The sequence below is a fragment of the Saimiri boliviensis genome, chromosome 1, assembly GCF_048565385.1.
Source record: "Saimiri boliviensis isolate mSaiBol1 chromosome 1, mSaiBol1.pri, whole genome shotgun sequence".
Classification (NCBI taxonomy): Eukaryota; Metazoa; Chordata; class Mammalia; order Primates; family Cebidae; genus Saimiri; species Saimiri boliviensis.
In genome coordinates, this window is record NC_133449.1 from 82,663,534 (window position 1) to 82,689,614 (window position 26,081).

At 46.6% G+C, this 26,081-nt stretch overlaps 1 long non-coding RNA gene across 1 annotated transcript; it reads left to right on the forward strand.

The window, feature by feature from the left end:
- The first annotated feature begins 25 nt into the window (after window positions 1-25).
- On the forward strand, window positions 26-19,204 carry LOC141584677 (uncharacterized). Its single transcript, XR_012517918.1, has 3 exons — window positions 26-1,071; window positions 2,513-2,656; window positions 19,000-19,204. It is a non-coding gene; the product is annotated as an uncharacterized LOC141584677 (long non-coding RNA).
- Window positions 19,205-26,081: the final 6,877 nt, after the last annotated feature.

Genomic DNA, 26,081 nt, shown 5'->3' on the forward strand with positions numbered 1-26,081 from the left:
GGGGTCTGTTGGGGGAAAATGGGGATGGGACGGGTGGTAGGGAGGTGGGGAGAGATAGCATGGGGAGAAATGCCAGATGTAGGTGAAGGCGAGGAAGGCAGCAAATCACGCTGCCGTGTGTGTACCTATGCAACAGTCTTGCATGTTCTTCATATGTACCCCAAAACCTAAAATGCAATTAAAAAAAATAGAAGTAAAGTTATATACAAACAGTTGTCATACAACATGGTAAGACTTCAAATGGAAACATATATGAACAATGACCCTTCTTGGTTAGGATTGACTAGAATATATGCCAGTTTGACTCAGTAGATGGCAGCAGAGATGCCAGCAAGAGATGTCACCTTCAGTGATTTGAATTGTTTTAAGGGGCAGAAGTAAGGCTGGTCCTATTGTTTCTCGTCGTATCTTTCAATACAGTCGTATCTTCTGGTTGGAAAGCTTGGGGGATTTGTATTCTTAAGAAGATGGCCCTTTAAAAAAAAAAGTTACTCTATATGAAAATATTTAAATATCCAAGCACTTTCTCATTTGTAGCTTTTCAGTGAAACAGGGATGAGGGCGGGGTGAGTGGGGTGAGTCTGGGCCTGGAGAGAGGGCTTTGTTTTCCAAACATAGGATTTATTTTCAAGACACTTCAAAGGCTGTATTGTAGTAGGAGCCTGCTTGTTAGGCAGCGATCCTACACTGTTAGACGCTTGACCAGGCCCCTCGTGGCTTGGCTGACTTTTCTGTTTGTGCTGCTTTCGGTGGAAGCACAGGCTAGCTGAAGGGCTGTCGCTGATGCCGTAACTGTAGCTTTGAAGCCTTTTGGCATGCCCAGTGTATTCTGCAGGAAACTAAGAAATGTAGACTTAAAAATAACCCCTGCTGGACACCTTGTTGCCAGATTGTGGGGAGTTTGTTTTCCCAAAATCACTGAGGTGGTTTCAGAATTAATTGAAGAGAGTGCCTGCTTATTCTGCTTGCACAGTGCTCAAGCCTGGATTCAAAGTGAGGCAATGAGATGAGTACAGAGGTGAAACCAAGAGGCATCTCTGCGTGACTCTGAAGCAGACCCTCGCCTAGGAGGTAATTCTGAGACTTCTTTGTTATTTTCTGACCAGAATCGGCAGCTCACGGATCCCCACACACCACGTAGCTTTGGAAGGGGGCCCGTGAGCCAAGGTTAAGACTCTTTCACCTCACAGCTGGGTTTTATTTGTCGTCTTTGTTCCTCAGCTCTCTCTCCATCAAAAACAAGATAATGAGCTTGTTGGTCAAGCAGCTTGTAATTTCCCTGGGTCAGCGAGCGCCTAGAGGAGGAGAAACAAGGCCTAGAGCAGGCGTCCCCAAACTACAGCTGGCCCGCGGGCCGCACGCGGGCCCCTGAGGCCATTTATCCGGCCCCCCCGCCGCACTTCAGGAAGGGGCACCTCTTTCACTGGTGGTCAGTGAGAGGAGCACAGTATGTGGCGGCCCTCCAACGGTCTGAGGGACAGTGAACCGGCCCCCTGTGTAAAAAGTTTGGGGACACCTGGCCTAAAGGTTCCTGAGTAGGTGAATGCATTTGGGAGGATAGAGAATTATTTGTAAGATGGAGTTTCTCAACCTCAGCACTATTTTGGATGGGATGATTCTTTGTTATGTGAGGCTGTCCTGTGGCCTGGTTGACACAGGACACTAGATGCCAGTAATCACCTCCCCACCCCAACTCCCTTGGTTATCAGAAATGGCTTTCAGCCATGTCCAGTCACTGAGGCAATTCTCCTGGCTCAGCCTCCCAAGTAGCTGGGATTAAAGGCATGTGCCACTATGCCTGGCTACTTTTTTTGTATTTTTAGTAGAGACAGGGGTTTTTCTATGTTGGTCAGGCTGGTCTTGAACTCTATAGCACCACTAGTGTGAGTTTGCCTCATGAGTGTAAAAACTCTACCATTCCACAGTTAAATATCATAATTACCGGGTGGTTCTGTAGAGAGGGTTAGAGATAGCAAAGCAGGGCCCGGACCTCCCTTATTTCTTTCTCCAACATAAATCACTACTTACCATTGCAGATCCCAGCTACGTGTGTGGAAACAAACAAACAAAACAAAACAGGCCTTATCTCACTTTCAGTTCATAACTCAGAAATCTGAGTATCTCAGGAATTCTTTTTTTTTTTTTTTTTTTTTTTTTTTTTTTTGAGATGGAGTTTTGCTCTTGTTACCCAGGCTGGAGTGCAATGGTGCAATCTCAGCTCACCACAACCTCCGCCTCCAGGACTCAAGCAATTCTCCTGCCTCATCCTCCTGAGTAGCTGGGATTACAGGCATGAGCCACTATGCCAGGCCAGGGATTCTTGGTAAGAAAGAAGTAACTGATGTGCTCAGATTTCTCTGGTAGGCAGAAGCATATCACCTTCAAGCATGAGCTGCCTGCCTTCTGAACTCTGCAGACCACCTCTTCTGTTCTCTGGGGCACATTGGCTTCTCTGTTCCTAGGTTTAACCTTTCTGCTTCCCACCTCTTGATCCCTTTCTATCTTCTGTTAGGAGCCCAGTCAGAGCCTGCAGGCCGTGGGAACGCTTGCCTGGAAGAGTGAGAACCAAAGTGCCCTCAGTGGCTTTCGAATGTGACTTGTTATTGCATCCAGTTGTGCCATTTGCCACAGAGGATGATAAAGATGGCTCTAGTAGGTAAGAAACTGGCATGGCCCTTCAACCCACCAACATTCAAACCAAGATTTATTACAGAAAGCTGCAGAGATGATAGGATTGAAAACATGACCTTTTGCTAGAAAGCTGTTGGCTCCCTCCTTCCTCGTCGTCTTCATTTCCCTCTTTCACCTCTCATTAACCTTGAAGAAATATTAAAGATGAACCATAAAGGATCACGGGACAGAGAACCTTATAAATGTTTTCTACTTCTGCTTGAGACAACACAAAGAAATTAACACAGGATGCAAAAACTAAATTATTGCAGGGAGACATTTTTGATAGTTGAGGTTTGTGAACTTCATAAGGGGTGACAGTACCAAAGGTGGGTTTGGAGTCCTCCTTAAAGGTCTTTAAGAATCGGCTGTGCCTATATCTGGCTATATCGAGGAAGGGTGGGTCCTGCAGGGGAAGGGAACACCTTTTCAGTTGGCCTGCTCTGATGCTTAGATGGCACAATACACATGTTGTGGTTGAACATGAGGTGGCATCGAACTTAATTCTCTAAATAAGGACTTGGGCAATGTTCTTCACGGTGTGACTTACCTGACCAGACTCAACAGATGACGATCTTTTCTCTGCCTTCAGCAGGGCTCTGCACATTTACATCATAAGCAGTGTTGTGAGTAGGGCTCCCCCAGCAGATGACTCTGAGACAGAGGTTGCATGCAGGCTGTTCATAAGGAAGTGCTCTCTGTACCCACACTGTGGAGGGGAAGAGAAGAAAGCAGGGCTGGGCAGAGGGAAAAGCTAAGCTCTGAAGCAGTCCCGACAAAGAGCTCAGCTGACCACTTGGAATGCACTGAAGCTGGGAGGGCCCTTCTGAGGTATCCCCAGTTAGACTGTTAAGCCAGGCCTTTAGACTCCTGTAGATGAGTCACTGGATGGGGTCTGCCACTGGGAGTAGGCATGACTTGGGCAGGGTGGTTTTCTTCAACCCAAGGATCTTGCTCTGGCAGCTTTTCCACCATGTGGGGGAATAAACCTTTCATTCATGAAAGGGGATCTGGGGAGCATCACAGCATCCACCATAAACAGCTTCCCCTGGCTGCTACTTGGGTCTGAGTCTTGCCTTCACCCTTTACATAAGAAGCCCTTTCCTCCAGGAACATATTTCCCTTCCCCTCATTCCAACCCACCCCTTTGCCACCCCAGTACAGGAAGTAAGTGCAGAGCCACAGATACTATTTGTTCAGAAATTTATTCCTTCCTTCCTCCCTCCCTCCCTCCTTCCTCATCTTCTTCATTTCCCTCTTTCACCTCGCATCAGGCAGATTCTCGGCCTTGTGACATCCGCCTAGATGGCAAGCTAAATGTCAAGCTGATTTCTTCCTCTTTGGAGAGTTTCCATTCTCCCTTTCGCGGCTGCAAAGTCCCTCTCTGTCCTCTGCAAACACCTCGTGGATGAATCCCCAGGGCAGCAGCCCACTCAACAGAATGCTGGACTGCAGCCTGCATGAGCTGGGGCACTCGTTTGTAGGAGCTCAGTCAAGGCCTGTTTCCTCCACTCGTTCTCCAAAACAGAGCGGCCATAAAACCGAATGATCTCCGTCACTCCTTCTAACTCCAGCGTTCCATCATATTTTGATACGAATAATTTTCACAACAGGAAATGGCAACAAAAAACATGCCAGATTCCCTAGTTAGTCTTTGCTGCTTCTCTCACCCACACAGAATGCCAAAGTCTCCTTTCCCAAATAAATGCAAGATGTGGGATTAGTTATGGCATAGCCTGAAGTGTCTGGGGGAGTGAAGTTTTACAACCCCAGGACATTTTGGAAACCAGTCTGTATTGAAATCAGCAAGTTCCTAGCAGCTCGTGTTGCAGCTGCACCTAGCTTGTCTGTGAGGCTCCTGTGTAAGGGTAAGTGAAGGTGAATCAGGACTTGGGTTGGGCTGTGTTTGAAATGCACGGAGCAGCACACTGCAGCAAGAGAGGTTTCCTGCTAGCTTCATTCTACCGGCCTCCCTCCCCTTTTATGAATCTTAATTTAAATGGATTTAGCTATCAGTGTTGGTATTTTCTGTAGCAAATTTTTTTTTTTTTAAAGGCGTGAGGCACAGCCACAGTAAACACCGGCCCTTAGAAGGAACTCGGCTCAGATACCAGGTAGAGACCTCCTTCAAACTGTCCTTTCTGTTCCCAGCTGGGTGTCTCCTTCAGTAATGACAGACTGATAAGTGAGTGGCACACGGTAAACACAGAGGAGGTAGAAGCAGGAGAGAAAAGGCTAGTGGAAAAGTGAACTTGGCTGTTCAGAGGGCAGAGCTGAGCTTGTTTGCATAGTAACGCAGGTGTGGTTACTTATTTATGAAACACGTTTCTTATGAGGTGTGGAAAATAGGCTACCTGTGAACCTGATTCCTGGCCTAAAATGCTCACCGACAGCAGCCGGAGTCCAGCAGGGACCCCTCTCCCAAACCCGCTCATTTCACCTCTGTGATTCCCTGCAGACGCAGCAGAATCCAGAATGTCTTGTTTATTTGTCTTTCCCTCCCGGCGAGACTCCCAGGTCCTAAAGAGCTGGGAAAAGTATTTGTTCACCATTGTTCTCCTTGGCACACAGCTGTCCTTCAGTAAATAAATGGGTAATGAATGAGCATGGGGGTCACCTGCTGAGTGATTTGGCAGTGAAGGTTGCAGCAACCTGGAAGCTGGAGGCAGGTAGATAGAAAAGAGGTGGAGAGGTTGGATCTCCCAGACTTAGACACCTACCCTGAAGTGAGAGGAGGGAGTCGTGTCAGAGCCTGAGGACCAGAAAGGAACCATCTGAAGTAGACAGAGGTCAGCTGGAGACACACGGCAGGAGAAAACCTCTAACGAACCTTCTTCCAAGTACACGGGCCTGACTTCTTCAGAACAAGGCAAGAGCCAAAACAAAACCTTAAAAAAATGCCCACCCTGGAACAGGAATTCCCCTAGACTCACGATAATGCCCTAGTTACACGGCAGAAAGAACAAAGAAGTGATTTAAGCATCCTGAAATCAAAACGGCTATTTGCTAAACGCCAGAGGATCAGCAGAATCGTTAGATTCCAGAAAATGCTGAACCTCTGAGGCCTCTGTTTTCTTCCATCCTGATGTGAGGTTGCTGGCAGCCCACGCTGAGCTGCTTTATGAGAATGTGCAGCTAGGCCACCGCCTCTAGAAAGATGAGGGAGGAAGGAAGGGCAGGCTGGACTTGCTTGGAATGTGGAAGCTCTGTGTTGAAGGTAAGTGAACCAGCACTGGACACTGTCGTCTCTCTGCTCCTGCTGACGAATGATACGGCCGGCCCTTTCAGTTAATTAGATGCAGGCATGGGTATCCGAGTATATATCTCAGTCAGAGCCCGCCTTACAGGAAAACAGAACTTATCCCCAAGGGTTTGAATAAAAAGACTTTAATAAAGAGATTATTAGCAGAGATTTGGGCAAGGTTAAGAGAACCAATAAGGAATGCTGGCTATGCAGAGGCTGCCTCGGTCAGGAACCACTACCTCCCATGGAGATAGGGCATCAGGAGGAAGGAAATCCCAGTTCCAGAAGCGGGGAGAGCTAGAGCTCTGAGGAGGGTCCTCCGTGGGAGCTGTCATCACGCAGGGCAGGGACTCAGGGACATGGCTTTCAGCCACTGTCAGAGACAAGGCACCAAAGCAAGGAAGGGGTGGGGAGATACCTCACCATCACTGGTGCTCTCACTGAGGAAGGAAAGGGAAGCAGAAAGGCCCGAGGCCGCGTGGTCCTAAACAGGACATGTGGGCTGGGTATGTGGGGTGCGTGGCTTATGGAAGATATGGATCTCCTCTGTTGGTCTGTTTCCCTGACTGACAGGCTGGATGGCTCCTACCATCATCAGTGCAAGCTGGTATGAGTGACCCTCCAGCGATTTGGGGGCAGCAGGCACTGTCATTAGGTCTACTTTACTGTAAGGTAATCCAGGCAAGAGCGGATATTTGATCTGGAACACAAGGTCTTATCACCAAATAAATATTTTATCATTCGAGTGCCCTCTGAGCTGATTCAGGGACAGGGCTTCTGTGCATGCCCGAGTCATCTGCCTCCTCTCAGATGTCGAATGACCCCTGTCCAGGGAAGGGGGTGGGGCTGGGGCTGAGCCATTAGAGGAGGTGGGAAAGGGGTGGGTCAGGAGACAGAGGCTGGGTTTACCTTTCGGGACTTCTGCTGAGGTGCTGAGTCACTTGGCTAAGTCATCTTTCTTCACCTTAGTTTTTTTAGCCGCAAAATGGAGATGATTTCTCAGCCCAGATCTAGAGTCCTTCTCTTTTCACAAAGATCAAATGTGATAACACGTGAAAGCATTTTGGAAGGTGGAAAATGCCATAACAAATTTTCCAATTATGAATACTGACCATATCTTTTCAGAAAAGTCCCTGAGAAGGTCTAAACCATAGCTGAGCTGCTTTTATTCATTCAACAGATATTTTATTGAGCACCTGCCGTAGCCAAGGGCTCACTCTCTGCCTTATGGATTGGCAGGGCTCTTTGTATATTCTTTTCCACTCACCCAGCCTGAACTTTAGAGGTTCTGTGTTAACCTCTGCTGTCTCGGGTTGACAGGGAGTATAGAAGGAAGTGGAAGGCTTGTCAAGGAGTGACAGGAAATATGTTGGCAGAAATGAGATTTCAACACCCGCTACTCATTACCTCCAGCCTCATTGGCATTCTGCCTTTTCGCTAAGGAGCTACAGGCTGGGTCTGCAGAGGGAGCGAGGCCTTGAGCGGCACTGCAGGGCACCATGGCAACCACACAGGTCTGCCACCAGGGAGTTCATGTCAGGTTGTACCTTAAAGCTCATCAGCTGTGGGCTCAGGAAAAAAAAAGGAGGAGGAGGAGGAGGAGCGGGAGGAGGAGGAGGAGGAGGAGGAGGAGGAGGAGGAGGAGGAGAAGGAGGAAAAGGAGAGAGAAACCCTTTCCCATTCTGTGAGGTGGAGAAATGGAGAAGAGAGGTCAGTGTGATGGATACAGCTCAGACCGGGTGCTGTCATCAGCACCCACTTTTGACTTTCAGTGGCACCTCTGCTGGTTGGGAACTTGGGAGGCCAGACCCTAGCATGGATAAAGTCACACATGCCTGGCTTGGGTTATGAAATGCCGGGATGTCCTGTCAGGATGTTAGCCTCTGAGCAAGAGTCAAAGGAGTAGATGGCTTTCCCATGGTGGGACAGTTCAGGAATCCCTGCTTGTCTTGAAGGGGAACTCCGCTGAGTGGGGCCTGGATAAACCACCCCCTTCCCCTGTGCCCCAGACCCATTGCTTCTGGGTGGGTAATATTTTGCTGTTTCTTTCCGTAGCTAATAAATCAGTCCTCCTCCCTCATTTATATCCTGGTAAAACATATTGGTGGGCACCCAGTGTAAGCCTAAACCTGGATTATCTGATGAAACTACCCCTAATCCAGAAGAAAGTTGTTGGCAAAGTATCACTAAATAAGCATAAAATAGTGTTGTTACTGTAACAGAAAAGGAAAAGAAATGTAGGGCAGGGTCTTGGGAATGTGATATGCCCTGGTACTTTTAAAAATGCCCCAACTCTAGGATACTGCAATCTGGTGAGGGAGACAGAAGCAAAGTTCTTGCTGTGGGCAAACCCCTGCCACCCTCATTTTTCCCAGAGGAAGGCCAAGGACTCCATGGAGTCTCAAATACCTGGGAGCGAGCCTTGTCTGCTGGGAATTTGTGCTGCTGCGCCTCTCTCCTTTTATCCTGCCTTCTGAGCCTTGTCTGCTGGGAATTTGTGCTGCTGCGCCTCTCTCCTTTTATCCTGCCTTCTGGTCATCCCCACACGGACATCTTTAAACATATCTGGCCTCTTTATTTGCCTCACCCACCTGCAGGCAGGCCAGGTGGCTGAGTAGGAGCGTGTCTAGTGGTGCAGCGGGGCTGATGTTGGATGAGGAGGAAGGTACAATAGCCTTCTCCTCACTGTCATTAGATAAGAGGGGCCAAATGATGATGGTGACGGACAGCCCTTCAGGGGATTTGTCTTATTTTTGCTTCCCTTTGCAGAGGTGCTTTGGGACTTTATAAAGACCCTCCCAGAGCTCTGACAATTTGTCTTTTAGACTTTCTCAGACCCAGGATACTCTATGGGTTTAGAAAGGTTGTTTGTTTGTGCTGCAGGAGGCAATGGCTGCCAGGTTCTTGGAGGAGAGGACCCATTGGTTGGCTATCTCCATAGGTGCTACACTGGCTGCGCAGTCAGTACTGATTTGTAGATTGCTCCTGTAATCACACTGCATTATGCTTCACTGGGCCTGTGCAGGGAGTTTTGAAACGTTTGTTCTCTGGAAGGTGCTAGTTCTCTCTTCCTTGGCTGCCCCTGCCACATCTGCTGGGGTTTCCAACTTGTCACTGACATTCTTCCTACTGGCTCTTCATTGAAGAGGTCTGAGAAGGCATCCATGCTGATGATTTTCTAGGCACGGCAGCTTGGCTTCAGCTCTTAAAGGTGCTTTAGTTTGGGAATATACGGTGGGAGGGGGCTGAGCTGAGGCAAGTTCTTGAAGAAAGATCATGCATTTATGTCAGAAACCTGCAGAGTAAGAGTTTGAAAATACCCTGGGGAGAAGAAATATACTGTATTTGGAAATGAAAATAAGGATTAGTGGCCAAGTTGTTCTTTGCTCAATTAGCACCTCGTCTATGCTGCTGGGAGCATTTGATGATTCAGTGAAAGAGGGTCCAGCCTGGGCTGCATCATGAGGCCCTGTCTCTACTGCAAATTAAACAAAAATTAGCTGGGCTTAGCCAGGCATGGTGGGGCACACCTGTGGTCCCCGGTACTCAGGACACTGAGGCAGGAGGAGTGCTTGAGCTTAGGAGTTCAAGGCTAAAGTGAGGTATGATTGTGCCACTGCAGTCCAGCCTGGATGACAGTGAGACTTTATTTCATAAGAGAAAAAAAGGAAAAGAAAGAAAGGGGTTGTGCTCTTCAGAAACAGACATAAAGGTCTTAGAAGACTCCTGGGTATGCAGGGAATATTATATAAGTGTTTAATAAAATATACAGCAGAACCAAAGGCTGGAATGGGACTGGAGGAGCTGTGGATAGCAATATGCAGCTGGTGTATTTGGGGTTTAGGGAAAGTTGTCACTGATGGTACAGAACAAGATGTATGAGGGGCTGTTGCTCCATAAGAATTCATGAATTGCCGCTGGAGGAAGGGACGCCCCTGCCCCCTTAGCTGAGTGAGTACCCAGCGCATGTTAGGCGCTTCCAGATATCATCTCAACGAATCAGCCCCATATTCTATGAAGCAGGTGTTGCTGTCATTTTTTTATAGATGACAGACTGCTGAGGGTCACACAGCTGCTGCCCGGAGCCACCTCTTCCTCTCTGAGGAGGAAATCAGAGCAGAGGACAGATCTGGGTTGTTCTCCCTCCCACCTTGTCATGGGGAGGGGCAGCACACCCTCAACTCCTTCCCCAATGGGCTCAGGGCCTCACGTTGGGAAGCAGGTCCCTGCCTAGTAGAAGTGGAGGGGCCAGGCCCTAGTGGCATCACTTTAGCACATGCTCAGGGGGCTGTGGCCACCCTCTCCCTGCAGTTCTCTAATGAGGCCCCTGACTTGTCACTCTCCTTCTCTCCAGGGACTTGTTGGCCAGAGGCCCAGGCTCTGCTGATAGAGAACTGACTAATTTCCTAAAATAGGAAGCCTCCATACCTACCCATTCTCTTCCTTTGGCTGAGCCAAGTGGGGGCCTCCTTAGTATAAATCTCTCTTTATGGGTTTGTTTTATCAGAAGAAACTTTGGCAAAAAAGACTGGGGCTGAATGGGTACCTGTGGCCATACAGGCAGTTTGCAGCCAAGGAATTTCTAGCCATTGAGCTTGGGGGTTAAACGGAGTGACAAAGGGGTGGTGGTGGCACAGGAGCCTGAGCCATCCCTGATTAAAAGAGGAAGGAAGCCCGAGAAGCCTCAGTGGCTACCCTGCTGATTTCCTCCCTTCTTGCAGCTGCCCAAAGCCAGGAGCTCCAAGTTTGGCAATAGAAGGATTTGAATTGCCAGGTGCAGCGGCTCACGCCTGTAATCCCAGCACTTTAGGAGGCCGCGGTGGGCGAATCACCTGAGGTTGGGAGTTCAAGACCAGCCTGACCAACATGGAGAAACCCCGTCTCTACTAAAAATACAAAATTAGCTGGGTGTGGTGGTGCGTGCCTGTAGTCCCAGCTACTCAGGAGGCTGAGGCAGGAGAATCACTTGAACCTGGAAGGTGGAGGTTGCGGTGAGCTGAGATCGAGCCATTGCAACATTGAAACAACTCCAGCCTGGACAACAAGAGTGAAACTTTGTATCAAAAGGAACACACACACACACACACACACACACACACACACACACTAAGAGTCAAATGTTATTTCCAGTCCACAGGTCCTAGAGCAAATCTTCTGAGTCTTGGTCTTCTCATTTGTGTAATGGCTGCAACAGTCCTTGTCCTGCCTACTCACAGATTTATAGCAAGGTGTAGAGAGGTAGCCTCTGTAAGCACTCAGTGCTGGGTGAGGTGCCATCCTTATACTGCTCAAGCTAATAAGAGATAAGCTTGTGTTAGCTCAGAGATAACACATGCACGCAGGGCCTGAACAGGCAAGGTGAGCCCCAGCCAGCCTTGCTGGTGTAGAGCTTCCTTTCTGCAGCTCCACCTGGATCAGCCTCTTTCCACAGCCCCGCCTCTCTTTCCCATGGATTTTAAGACTGGCCGTGCACTTCCCTGGTTTGCTGTTTGTTTTTGCTTGGCTGCTTTAATTCATCATTCAGTTACATGGGTTTTTCTCTCTTTCCATGATCAGTTGATCTGAAATAGGTTTTTCCCTAATGAAGCAGAATTTCCCACTCTTTTGTTGATGAGAGGTGTGGGTTTGGTTTTGTTTCTTAATCTTGTTTTGTTTTTACTGTTCAGAGTTTACCTGATGTACTACTGGGTTTCCAACTTTGCTTGTGATTAGAGGGAGAGGCCATAATAAGAACATCAGTGTGAAGGTCACTTTCCCTTCTCCTGTGTGTGTTTCTGCCTTGAAAAATAGTAAGGACTGGGAAGGGACAGACCTAGTCTTATAGTCAAAGTCATGCTTACATCATTCCTGTTCTTTACTGCACTCTATTAGTGGTGAATTTGGCAGAACAGACAGGGTCATAAACATGGGCCCTGATCCCTCTGCTGGTGGCTATGGGAATATTCTCGAGGACACAGTTGCTACCCACTCTCAGTAGAATAAGCAGGGGCTGGGGGAAGGCTTATCAGAGGGGACCCTGCTCCTCTCTTGGCATGGTTGGCTTTGGGTGTTTGGGGTAGAGGTGGAGAAAGAGATAACTGTGGGAAATAGAAGACAAAGGCAGAATGGCTAAACCAGAGAGGGCTCCCAGGCACCTTTCTAAACTCGAAGCAGAGTCTTGCCCAGAGCCCCTGGTGAGCAATGCAGTGAGACCTCCAAGCCCATCTTGGAGGCTGGAATCAGTACCCACTCCTCAGTGGCAGATATAAAAAAAGCAAATCGGGTCTCTGTGTGTAAGGAGCTGAAGATCTACCAGAGATTAAAATAATCCCCTAAGCATGAAAGATGTGACAATTCTTATGAAACAGCTGGGTGTGTGGGTGGCTCTGAGGACGGCATTTTCCCTGGGCTCACTTTGGCCTTCTGAACCAGCACAAGGGAGTAGATTTACAATCTGTCTGTCTCTCTGCTTCCCTCCTTGCTTCCCTTCCTAATTGAAAGCCTACTATTTGTATAACTGTGCTAGATTCTGGGTGGGGATTAATGTGTTCCAATAAGCGATTCAACAGTTTCTATGCAGGGGTGTCAGTGCCAGAGTTAGGGAGAATATCAAGCTATGCCACCTGAAGGAGCGGGGACTGGACTTTCAATACCAGTATCAGGACAAACAAGTCTTGTCCAAGGGCATCTTTCTGACTGACCACAACATCCTAACCTGAGCTTCTGTACCTGCTCTGTTCTTTCATTCCTGCCTTTGAATCCAACTCCTTTGCATAGATCTCTTCTCCACATGGGCTCTTCCTTTATCTCAGTGTCTGACTTAGAAAGACCCCTGATATCGCTCTCTGAAGCAAGGCTTTGGTACTGGAGCCCGTTTCTTACCTCAGCCAGATTCCCAGTTTGACTCCAGACAAATTGTGTGGGCTGACATTGAGAATAGAGAGCTTCAGTCTAATTGAAGAGACAAGACCTAAACACAGACCAAGGTGGTTTTTTGTTTTTTGCTTGGCTAATTGAAGAGACTAATTGAAGAGACAGTCTAATTGAAGAGACAAGACCTAAACACAGACCAAGGTGGTTTGTTTTTTTTTAAATCATATTAATTGCCCAAAGAACAGGGTTCTGTGAGATCTCAGAGGGCTTGATTTTGGTCCTGACAGTCGGGATTTGCATAAATGGAAAGGAGCAGGGAGTGAGTGCATTCTTGGCAGGAGAAAAGGCTTCAGCAAGGGCTCAAGATGGGAATGTGCTTAATGAATTCGAGAAACAACGAGTACACTGGTTTGCTAAAAATATTCACCAAACACCTTCCATGTGGGGGACATACCAGACACAAAGAAAGGGCAACAAGTGATCTTTGTCCTCAAGGATTCGGTAGGTATTTGACGATGAAATGTCCCCATCAGAGCAGAAAAGCCTGAAAGAAGTCTAAGGAATAAAGCTGGAGGCAAAAATTGAGGGTGCAGGAAAGTGTCAGCTCTCACATCCCAGAGATTCAGATGACTAAAAAAATGTGTGCTCAGGACATAATCTTAGTAAAGCTGCAGATTATGTTTAAAGCAAACATTTACAAAGAGAATTGGCATGAGGAATGTGCAGAGAGAGGGAGCAGTTCTGTGTTAGAGATTCCGAATTGCTGCAGAATTAGCCAGCAAAAGTGGAAAGAACAGAAATCGGAGTTCAAGCATGAATGTATTTTAATAGCAATCTTTGCAGCCTGGGCCAATGCTCCCCAATACTTGTTATGTTGCTATTGTCTTAGTGACTGTGGCAGCAAGGTCTTACAGGCCTGGGGAGACCAATCCAGCTTGGTAAATTCTTTGGCTTTTTGAGCTTGTCCCAAAACATTGCTTTGGTTTCCTCTCCCTGAGTACAGAGGAATGCCTATGGTCTCTGAAATGGAATAACAGTTGACAGGGCTCTTTGCTATTTTACCAGGAAAAATTACTAATGAGATGGATAATTTTGGTCCTTGCATTTGCTCTCTTGAGCATGGCTAAATTCTAATGACTTTTCTAAAGCAACTTAATTTGAACTTGTTTTTATAAAAGTTGGTACATCCTCACTCAAGGTACAATTTTAAAAAGAGTCAGACGTGAAATAAGAGGATAGGAATGCCAACAAAATGGACGTTCATTCAACAGATATTTCTGTCCCATGTTCAAGTCGCTCTGCTGGCACAGCACCAAATGTCTGCTTATAAAAGCCACACTTGTCCTATCCTACTAATGCTCGAGATCAGGCACTATCCAGCTAAATGAACAAGGACTTCCAGACCTAGTTCTTCCAATGGAAACATTAACCGTCCACATACGGGAAGGACACAGAGGCAAGGGAATTCGTCAGTGACCTCTGGCAGCCTCAACCTCCTCAGTACTTAGTGAGGCTACCAAGTCTCAGAAGAAAAGGCCCTTGTCCAGAGCTGGGTATGCAGAGACATTCGACCAGGAAAGATGGGAGAATAATCTGCAAAGTGGAGAACAAAACCCGATGTGGAGTCCTACAAGGTGGACTGATGGAGCGGGTCCCTTTTACGCAACAAGCCTGTTCTTGACCCAGGCTCAGTGACCCTCATCGGAATTCACCTGCTGAGAAGAAAGGTAACACACCTTTCCCCAGAACTGGCGAGAGTGATGCAAGAGCCAGGATTTGAAGGGTAGATAGATGTTTGGAGTAGACACTGTTCCCCGTAGGGCAGGGTGGGTCACTATCGGTTGAGTTTAAAAGCCATGGGGAGAAAGGTGTGCTGTGGGATGAGTCTTTTCGTGTCCTGCTCACTCCCATGAGAACCAGATACAACCAAGAGAGGCGGGATTGACATAGGATGGTGTCAGAGCATGTGCTGTGGGAGATGAGCCGGGGCCATCGGTAAGCTCTGGCTCATAAGTGGTAGAGCCAGATTGTAAGTCAGGTTCACCTGGCTCCGAAGCCCTTCCCTTCACTGGCTCCTGGCCACCTGTCTCAGATATCTGAGGGCAAATGAGTAGAATCTCCCCCCGCCAAGAGAAGGCGGCTCCTAGCAGAAAAGGTGGCTGCAGAGCCCTTGGTGTTGAGCACAGGTTCTAACGTTTACCTCAAGGTGTACTTAGGCTGGTTGTGGTGGGCACAGCACAGTGTCCTTTCTTTCCTTATGTCTGCCTTTGGCTGAAATGCCATCTGAAACTGAACTTGCCCTTTTTCGTGTAGAAGCCTGCAACGGATTCTGGTTCCCAGCAGCGTAGAGGACAGCAAAGCTCAGAAAAGGAAAGACTTTGTCGGGGGCAGACTCACTGCATACCCAGGTCCCTGTCCCCTCTTGCACTTTGAGGATACAGCAAGCTTCCTGTTAAGTAATCTGACCTACTTGTTGAGAAGAACAGAGGCAGGGGGCGCTGAGGATTGGGTTTCTGTCCTGATGCTTCCAGAAGGCCCAGTTTTCTGGCAATAACACTTACCTGGAAGCTGTTAACTTTGCCCTAGTTCATTTTATTGCATGCATGCTTTCCTTTTAGAGATACTTACAGACGGTGGGTGTGGTGACTGATGAGTTAAAACCTGTCTTAATTATGCATTGAAGCCGTGTTGAGGAGTGTTATTATTTGCTTAATGATAGCAGCTTGCAAAACCGTTTCCATGGTTCTCAGCACAGCCAGGCCTGCATTGCCATACATCTGCTGCTGAAAAGGGTTTACCATTTGAAAATGCAAGCATTTGGATCTAACAAATGGCACCCTGACAGTTATCCTAGTATTAAATCCCCTTTAAATGTCATTGTCTAGTGATTGGTGCTGGTTTGGGTAGCTCTTTCAGCTGCTGGGCTGTCAGCAGCCCCCTCGGGGGGGATTGCAGCCTTTGATACCTGGGGAGTAGCTGCTGGTTTTTAATTGATGTGTTGCCAGGACCAGAATTCCCCAGGCTCTAGCATTAGCTCTTCAGAGGAGTTTTTGTATACAACATTCAGAATACTTGTGAAGTTTCTGTATTACGAAATCATCATCAATATTGCATGTGTAAGACTTTTCCGTTTTGTGGTAGTTGCCACCTTAATACTCAATAACCTAGGAAAGATACTAAGTTACTTAGGAAAGACAATAAGGCAGACATTTAGAGCCAGTTTTTATATATGGTAATAGTTTACTTTTCTAACTTTCTAGCCACCTCAGGGAATGATATATTGCAAATAGTATATTTCTCTAGTGTCTGAAGTCTGTACCTCTTGAAGTACAAAATTTAAAGATTTTACACTTTTGTGATATAGCCTTGATTTTTAAAAATGTGTCATATTTAGGCCAGGCATAGTGGCTCACACCTGTAATCTCAGCACTTTGGGAGGCCAAGGCGGGCGGAACACAAGATCAGGAGATTGAGACCATCCTGGCTAACACGGTGAAACCCCGTCTCTTCTAAAAATACAAAATTAGCTGGGCATGGTGGCGTATGCCCGTAGTCCCAGCTACTAGGGAGGCTGAGGCAGGAGAATCGCTTGAACCTGGGAGGTGGAGGTTGCAGTGAGCCAAGATTGTGCCACTGCACTCCAGCCTGGCAACAGAGCGAGACTCCATCTCAAAAAAACCTGACATATTTAATGTATTATTTTTATTTTCATGACTTGGTACGGTCAGTACAGGAGACTGTCGCATAACACCACAGCTCAGTGATACCCTCAAGGCAGTAGAGATACATGGGGTTGGTCCTTTGTCCCCTTCACTAATTGTCCCCAAATAGCTATATTGTTATTCCCCTGGAGCCTTTCACACACTCTACTTTCATTTCTCGCTTTTGCTTCATGCTCTTTTGCTTCCAATCCATAGCCTTATTTCTCATACAGTACGAGTAAGAACTTGGACATGGCCCTCCTTTTTTTTTTTTTGAGACGGAGTTTTGCTCTTGTTACCCAGGCTGGAGTGCAATGGCGCGATCTCGGCTCACCGCAACCTCCGCCTCCTGGGTTCAAGCAATTCTCCTGCCTCAGCTTCCTGAGTAGCTGGGATTACAGGCACGCGCCACCATGCCCAGCTACTTTTTTGTGTTTTTAGTAGAGACGGGGTTTCACCATGTTGACCAGGATGGTCTCGATCTCTCGACCTCGTGATCCACCCGCCTCGGCCTCCCAAAGTGCTGGGATTACAGGCTTGAGCCACCGCGCCCGGCCGGCCCTCCTTTTTTGAAAAGTTAAGCACAGGGGTGTCACCTCTCAGAGACCCTCTTCCTTTACTCCAGAATTCTTTTCAGTCTGTGGTGGCAGGTGGAGGAAGATGGCACCCAGAGTTTTCCAGGGATTGCTGCAGTTGACATGAAGCGGAGTTGCCCCTTGGGAAAACACCTTCTGGCCTGTATGAGGACCTCCAGGTTGGAGACACCTTGCACGTATCAGAAGGCGAGGGCCCTTTACTTCTTGGTTTGCCACTGCTCTTGTTTCTATTTCACCAAGCCGCTGGTGGTTGGTAGAGCAACCTAAGCTTTTGCCTTCCAGTCTCAAGAGGGAGATATGACCTCTTTTGCTATGTATTACCCCTGAGGTAAGCAGGAGATGCCAACATGATACCATAGCAAAGAATCAACCACCCTGAAGTTAAATCTCTGGATTTCTGAGCACTTCCGAGGATACTTTGGCAACCCTCATCACGCATGTAATTTCCTGTTTAATGTGTATCTTTCACAACAGACTGCGAGCGTCAAGAAACTGGGACTGTGTGTCTTCTCACTATAGCCCCAGGGCCATCAAAGTGCCTGACACATTGTGAGTACTCAGAATAGTTGTTAGATTAAGTTTGAAAGGGCACTTCATTGACTGTCTGATCTGAACAGCCTGACAAGCATATTTAGTGGATAGAGATAGCCTTTGGACTAGGTGTTTGAGCTTGAAGAAAGGTTTTTAGGGTGGCAAAATTAGTGCTGTCTCCTGCAAGGCTGATTGGAAAGTCTACACCACCTTTCTGGCTTTCACCTCTGACTGTCGTCCAATCAGCAAGTGTCGCACCCTTCTAGGTGTTGCGATGGCTGGAAACTTATTGCAAGATGTTGTTCTTGCCAAAAACAAGTGTATACTCCAGATAGGGAGGCAGCTGCGCTCTCTTAGGTGAAATGTGATAAACACTCATACGTCTCGGGGGATCCAGAGAGGATGGACAATGCAGACTAGAACAAGGGCTAGGACCTCCACAGTGGACTCTTAGACACGTAGGTGATACAGACTCTTACCTTCTGCCTGTCTTTAGAGGACAGAGTCATTTGCACAGAAATCCTAGATCATTTTCTTGCTAGCTTATACTGAAACTTCTCTACCCTGGTCCTCTCTGTTGAGCTAGCTGCAGTCTGGGCAAAATAGATATTTGGCATCTTCCCATGGTGACTATTGTTTTTTCTTTTCCTGTCTCATTTTTCCATGTTATTGTTTTCCTCTTTCAGCCGCAATATATCCGTTTTCTTCACATGCCTTTTTCCACCTGCCCAGGCCTCAGGCCTCCAGCCTCCCCTCCCCCTGCATGCCTGTTGCCCATCTGACTATGCGCTGCCCAGGCAGGAGCCTGCCCAGCCTCCTTCTACTCACTTTTTTGTACCAATTACCTCTGTGGCCCTTCTCTTCTGGGCTTTGCTTTGCATTTTCCAAGGTGAGGTGAATTTTTGGATAATGCATTTATTTGCTTGTCAAACATTTCCTTTTTATGGTGAAAGTGCCATGATGGACACCACAGACAAGCAATGTCATGAGGATCCACCTCTTCAGAAACTCTAGGCTATCAGGAAAGGACATCAGCGCTTACCTTTTTCTGAGAATCTCCTAAGATTTTTCTGAAAAAAAAAAAAAAAAAAAAAAAAAAAAGAAAAGAAAATAACTCTGAAACTTAAGTTGAGTCCTAGGATTGGAAAATTTTCATGTATATTCATAATTATACACCAAGAGGGGAGACAATGGATGATCCTGATACCCTACATGGAGAAGGAACTGATCATGGGGTGGAAGAAATTTACATCCCTGTTTATCCTGACCTTATCCGGCTCACGGTTGGTAGGAGTAAGACATTGGAAGGTATTATTCAATACTGTCTTGTCTAGTTCTGAGAAGGCCTCAGTCATCTGAAGAGCTGTAAATATCAGATTTCTTTTTTCCCCCCATCTTTTCACAGGTGTTGAAAATATCAGATTTCTTTGGGAGATGGGAGGAGTCTTACAGGACTCAGAAACCATCGTCACTGGTCAAAAGGGTTGCTTCCCCTTCTACAAGGAACCACAGGAGCAAAAGCTGTGAGACATGGTGAGCAACAGGCCAGTGGGAGGCAAGGCGTCTGTCTCTGCTGCAGTGGGCTCTGTTGGTCTCCTCTTTTCACTAGGGGAAGCAGTGAGGGACCATAATTCATTCTCTCTCTCTCTCTTTTTTTTTTTTTTTTTTGAGATGGAATCTTGCTCTGTTGCCCAGGCTGGAGTGCAGCAGCACTGTCTCAGCTCACTGCAATCTCTGCCTCGCAAGTTCAAGTGATTCTCCTGCCTCAGCCTCCCAAGTAGCTGGGATTAGAGCCACCTGCCACCATGCCCAGCTAATTTTTGTATTTTTAGTAGAGATGGGGTTTCACCATGTTGGCCAGGCAGCTCTGGAACTCCTGATCTCAGGTGATCTGCCTGCCTCGGCCTTCCAGAGTGCTGGGATTACAAGCATGAGCCACTGTGCCTGGCTTTTTTTTTTTTTTTTTCCCCTTTCTTTTTATTAGTCACAGCTCACTGCAGCCTCAACCTCCTGGGCTCAAGCAGTCCTCCCACATCAATCTCCTGAGCAGCTCAGACTACAGGCATGTGCCATAATGCCTGGCTAAGTTTTGTAGAGATGGAGTTTCACCATGTTGCCCAGGCTGGTCTCAAACTCTTGAACTCAAGTGATCGTCCCACCTTGATCTCCCACAGTGCTGGGATTACAGGCATGAGCCACTGTGCCCAGCTTCATAATTATCTTGAGCAGTGTAGTCATGCGGCATGTTTGGGAATAGTGGGGACCCAGTGTGAAGCTTGAACTTCTAATAACCCAGTGCTGACCCAGTGAAGAATCAAAAATCAAAGACCCTGTGGTTTTACCATTAATTGTTTCCAAGGTTTGATAGGCACAGGAAATAAAGATTACATAAAGAAGAAAAAAACTATGGTTTTTGCTCTCAGAATCACAGAGTGATGGCGTGGTTAGGATAACTGACACACACGTAACACAGGGGAGTGAACAGAGCTGGGGCGATGGGAAAGGAGAGAAATGTTGTGTGTGCAGAGTATGGCATTGGCTGACCTCAGTGATGTGAATGGGAAGAGTCATGTTGTGGCCTCCTTGGAAATCTTTTAAAGGGATGGATGCTGTTTGTTCCTCTTTGTGACATCCATGCTCTCAGTAATGCTGATGACGCTGTAAGGACTGAACACAAAATCTCTCAGATGGCAAGCTCCAGAGGGTACTTAATGCTGTAGTTCAGAATTTGTCGAACTTAAATATGCACTAGAATCACCTGTACACGAGGGCTTGTTAACACACAGCTTTCTGGGCTTACCCACAGAGCTGGTTCAGTGGTTCCTGGGTGGGGCCCAAGAATTTGCATTTCTTTGTTGTTTTCTTTTTTGAGACAGGGTCTCTCTGTCACCCAGGCTGGAGTACAGCAGCATGATCTCAGCTCACTGCAACCTCCACCTCCCAGGCTCAAGTGATCCTCCCACCTCAGCCTCCCAAGTAGCTGGGACTATGGATGTGTGCCACCATGCTTGGCTAATTTTTGTGGAGTTTTTTTTGGGCGGGGGGAGTTTGCCATGTTGCCCAGGCTGGTTTCCAACATCTGGGCTCAAGCAATCTGCCCTCCTCGACCTCCCAAAGTGCTGGGATTATAGGCATGAGCCACCATACCCTGTCAAAATTTGCATTTCTAACAAGTCCCCAGATTATAATGGTCCAAGGACCACTCTTTGGGAACCACTGGTACAGTCATTCAGCAGCCAGTAACGGTTTGGAATAGGGAAGTAAGAACTGTGCATTTATCATCTTAAATGGACCCATTTGGAGAGTCCATAACTGTGCGATAAGATATGTAGGGAAATGAATTTGTGAAAGATGGATTTGGCTCAGGCAGTGGCTCTGTATTCAGTGGTGAGGTCTGATGAGAGCATCTCACGCATCCCCCAGCTGCAATGGGACTAAGGGAGATGATCCACATAACCTATATTCCTGAAAGGAGAACACTGAGCACCAGAAACCTTAGCATTGTTTATGAAGCTCTAGAGCAGAATTTTAAACACAAAACATGCACTTCTTAGTGTCACTTTTTGTAAAGACATTTATTATTTTAGCCATCAGTGACCACAACAGCTGGTAGGCGTGTCTTCTGCTCAGCCCTGGGATGCTCACCTGTAGGCGTTCTGTGCTCTGGTTAAGTAGAAAAGACCTTTCATTTTCGTGCCTTCCTGCCTTTACTCAAATGGCTCCTCTGCCTGGAATTATCTCCCCTTCCCTGCCCTATAGCTATTTGAGCAATTCTTTACCTCAAATATTTGATTGCCTTAAATGCTGGCAGGCCTGTTTCTGATGAGGGATGTTTTTCAGTTTTAGAAGCAAAGATGCTATCTCCAGTTATTCTCAGTCCCATTAATCATGCTAATAGAACCCAGCAGCACCCAAGGCTTTCTCCAAGTGAGAGTGTGCAAACAGCCTCTAATCAGCACGTAGGCTACCTGTCATTTGCTCATGGTTTCTCATTTCCCGTCTCCGAGCCTCCAAAGGCAAGTGTTGTGACAGAAGAGGAGATGATTCAGTCCAGACCTGATGGGAAAACAGGATATAAAATCCAATACCACTCATGTGCGCAATGAACAGTAAAGACAACCTATATTTAAATGGCATGAATCTTGATAATTATCTCTTGGAGTATCTAGCCTCTCAATCTGAATGCATCCTCAGGATGTGAAACACATTCTAGTACTTTAAGTACTAGTCTCATAAACAGTGCATACTCTAAGTGCATGACATTCTCAGCAATACATTCACTTTTGCCAAGGTTCATGTGCCCAAATGACCCCGCTTCATTACAAAGACTGCAAACAAATTTGAAGTAAAAATTCTGAATTCTTAGCTAGTCTCTGCAGGGCAATGATTAAAATGGTGTCCACCAATGTGACTCTTACTGTTTTCAAGACGTCACTCATTAGGTGTTCAACCATTTGAAGGGAAAAGTTTGGGTTTGAGTCAGTGTCACAATTTATTAGCTTTGCAATCGTGGAGAACCAGGCCATCTTTTACTCTACAAATGGATGCTAATGACTAACATCTAACACGTCTTGTTTCCTCTGCAGGGCCATTGTGAAGATCAATTGAATCATGGGTCTCCTTGTAAACAGCAAAGTAGAGTGGAAATATTAGTTAATGTTATTATTTTGATCACTCACTTCTTGCTGCCTACTCCAAAGCCAGAGAGCTTACTGTTTTACCTGCCAAACTGAAAGGTTTTGTTTGTTTTGTTTTGTTTGGAGACAGGGTCTTACTCTATCAGCCAGGTTGGAGTGCAGTGGCATGATCTTGGCTTCTAATCTCTGCCTCTTGGGCTCAAGTGATCCTCTTGCCTTAGCCTCCTGAGTAGCTGTAACTACAGGTTTGTGCCACCACACCTGGCTAATTTTTGTATTTTATGAGACAGGTTTTCGCCCTGTTGCCCAGGCTGGTCCCAAGCCCCTGAGCTCAAGTCATCTGCCTGCCTTGGCCTCCCAAAGTACTGGGATTACAGGCGTGAGCCACTGCACCCAACCTGAAATACTCAGTTAGTCCTGGATTATAACCTGAGGTGACTGGGGTTTGGCTGGAAATGTGTACCGGCTTTCAGCTGTGATATTTACTTGAGATGTTGTGATTAGGATGTGGAAAGACTTAGGACAGACAAATTTGATTCAAGCCACTGATGTTCCCAGTGTGATCCTTAGGGAAGTCTCTTTGTTTATACAACTGTGGGCTCTTTGGATTGGAGGGACTATGGCTTTTGGATTAGCAGTAGCTAGTCTAGCATTTTGTACATTTCAGAAACCCAAGCCACAGCATCGTGGCAAATGTCTTGCTTGGATACCTCTAGAGTTCTATGGGCTCATCCCCTCAATAGCTCATTTTATTGCTTGATATTTCCAGTTTCTGTAATATCCTTTCAACTTTTGAGCCAAAATTGGCCTTACTTCCAACTGCTGCTGCTCCTTGACTTACAATGGGGTTACGTGTTCATAAGTTGAAAATATTGTAAGTCAAAAATGCATTTAATGCAGCCAGCCAACCTAACATCACAGCCTCACCTAGCCTACTTTAAGCATGCTCAGAACACTTAAACATGAGCCAACCTGGCCGGGCGCGGTGGCTCAAGCCTGTAATCCCAGCACTTTGGGAGGCCGAGGCAGGTGGATCACGAGGTCAAGAGATCGAGACCATCCTGGTCAACCTGGTGAAACCCCGTCTCTACTAAAAATACAAAAAATTAGCTGGGCATTGTGGCGCGTGCCTGTAATCCCAGCTACTCAGGAGGCTGAGGCAGGAGAATTGCCTGAACCCAGGAGGCGGAGGTTGCGATGAGCCGAGATCGCGCCATTGCACTCCAGCCTGGGTAACAAGAGCGAAACTCCATCTCAAAAAAAAAAAAAAAAAAAAAAAAAAAAAAAAAAAAAAACATGAGCCAACCTTTGGACAAAATCATCTAACACAAAGCTTATTTATAATAACAAAGTGTTGAATATCTCATGTAGTTTATTGACTACTGTACTGAAAGTGAAAAACAGAATGGTTGTGTGGGTACTACATGTGCAGTTTCAAATAAATGCATATAGCTTTTGTATCATTATAGGCAAAATCGTAAGTCAAACCATTGTAACCTGGGACATCTGTGTGGATTTGCATTCCTTCCTCTGAGGGAACACACTGAAGGCTGCTCCCTTCTTGATATGGCAGGGCTTCCTGAGGACATAACGCACAGCTAGCATGCTTCCAGCAGGTCTTCTCTTGTTTAAATTAAACATACCCTGGTTTTGTGACTTTGCTTTGTTGATATGATTTCCAGAACTACCTCACAATCCTGGTTCCCTCTTCTGAATGAGCAGCATGAATGTTTGTAATGCAGTTGTCAGGATCATAATAGACAGGTAGGGAGCAACTAGGTCTTTGATGGTCTTGTAATACGGTAAACTTTTCTCTGAAGTGTCCCCCACCCCCTTACTGCAGCACACAACTACAAGAATTCAAAAATTTCAACCCAACAGTGACCGAACCTCCAGCATTCCAAGGCTCCCAGAAATCAACACAGTGACATCAGGCTACAGGGGCAGCCTGATTCTGTCTGATGGGCAGGATACACTCACTTGCTCTTGTTCCTACTGATTCTTGCTTTTTTAAAGTGATGGAATTCTTCTCATTAATTCTATACAAATGTTAAGCAGCAGATAACGTAGGAAGTTGGATGCAGTGACAAAATACACAGGCAGAGAGTTCTAAGATCAAATATGACTTTGAACTTTGCTGCTTTACATCTCGAGGTCTCCGTTTTCTTATTTGTAAAATGAGGACGATCATTCCTGCCTCATGAAGTTGATGTGATGACTAAATGCACTATTTTCGAAATAGAGCCTGGATTATAGTAGGTGCTTATGAGTGGACTCTGATGTTCTTTTTTTGTTTTGTTTTGTTTTTTCTTTTGAGACAGAGTCTTGCTCTATTGCCCAGGATGGAGTGCAGTGGTACAATCTCGGCTCACTGCAACCTCTGCCTCCTGGGTTCAAGTGATTCTCCTGCCTCAGCCTCCCGAGTAGCTGGAATTACTGGCATGCACCACCATGCTTGGCTAATTTTTGTATTTTTAGTAGAGATGGGGTTTCACCATATTGGCCAGGCTGGTCTCGAACTCCTGATCACCCTGGTCTGCCTTGGCCTCCCAAAGTACTGGAATTACAGGTATGAGCCACCGCTCCTGTCAACTCTGATGTTCTTTTTTTTAAGACAGAGTCTTGCTCTGTCGCCAGGCACCAGGCTGGAGTACAGTGGCACGATCTCAGCTCACTGCAACGTCTACCTCCTGAGTTCAAGCAATTCTCTTGCCTCCGTTTTCTGAGTAGCTGGGTCTAGAGGTGCACGCCACCACACCCAGCTAATTTTTGTATTATTTGGTTTTTTTTTAAGTAGAGATGGGATTTTACCATGTTGGCCAGTATGGTCTCGATCTCTTGACCTCCGATGTTCTTAGTACATGAACTTTCTGCGTTTGCCTTCCTCCCTCCAAAGCAATCCAGGTGAAAGTGTTAAGTCATTCTGGTGTGGTGATAAGAGCCCAGAAGAATCAAAAGTGGGTGTTGGCAAAGTTCTCTTTGTAAAAGGCCAGATGTGATTCCTTTAAGTTTAAATAGCCGCTATCTAGTGACTATTGTAGTGAACATAGAAACTTTAGAGCACATGAATTAGAATTGCAGCATGTAAGGCTCAGCCCGGTCTGTGGACTGAGTGACAGACCCATGGGCAATAGGGAAACATTTCAGGTTTCACAACTGGAGAATATTAAGAGCAGAAATGTGGAGAACACCACAGTGACCAGCTACTGACACCCTCATGCAGGGTAGACAGGAATTTCAGAAAACTTTGTGGATTATGCTGACCCTGCTGCAACTACTCAGCACTAACATTTGAGTGCAAAAGCAGCCATAGACAATAATGAAATGAATCGGTGTGGTTGTGTTCCAATAAAGCTTTATTTACAAAAACAGGCAGCTGGCTGAATTTGACCCACAGGCCATAGTTGTCAATCCCAATCTACGGTCTTATTTTCTTAAAGTTGTAGTAAGAGCACTGCTATCGTTTGAATATTTGTCCCCACTCAAATCTCATGTTGAGATGTAATCCCCCCTGGTGGGAGCTGTGTGGGTCACGGGGGTGCATTCCTCATAGTGTGGTGGTTTCCTTGAGATATGAGTGAGTTCTCCTGAGATCTGGTCATTTAACATGTGGTGCTTCCTCCTCCTGACTCGCGCTCTCTTGCACTCTCTCTTGCCAGGTGATGTGACTTCTCCTGCTTCACTTTCCACCGCGAGTAAAAGCTCCCTGAGGCCTTCCTGGAAGCTGAGCAGATGTTGGCACCATGCTTCCTGTAAAGCCTACAGAACTGTTAACCGTTTAAACCTCTTTTCTTTATAAATTACCTAGGCTCAGGTGTTTATTTACAACAATGCAAGAACAGCCTGATAG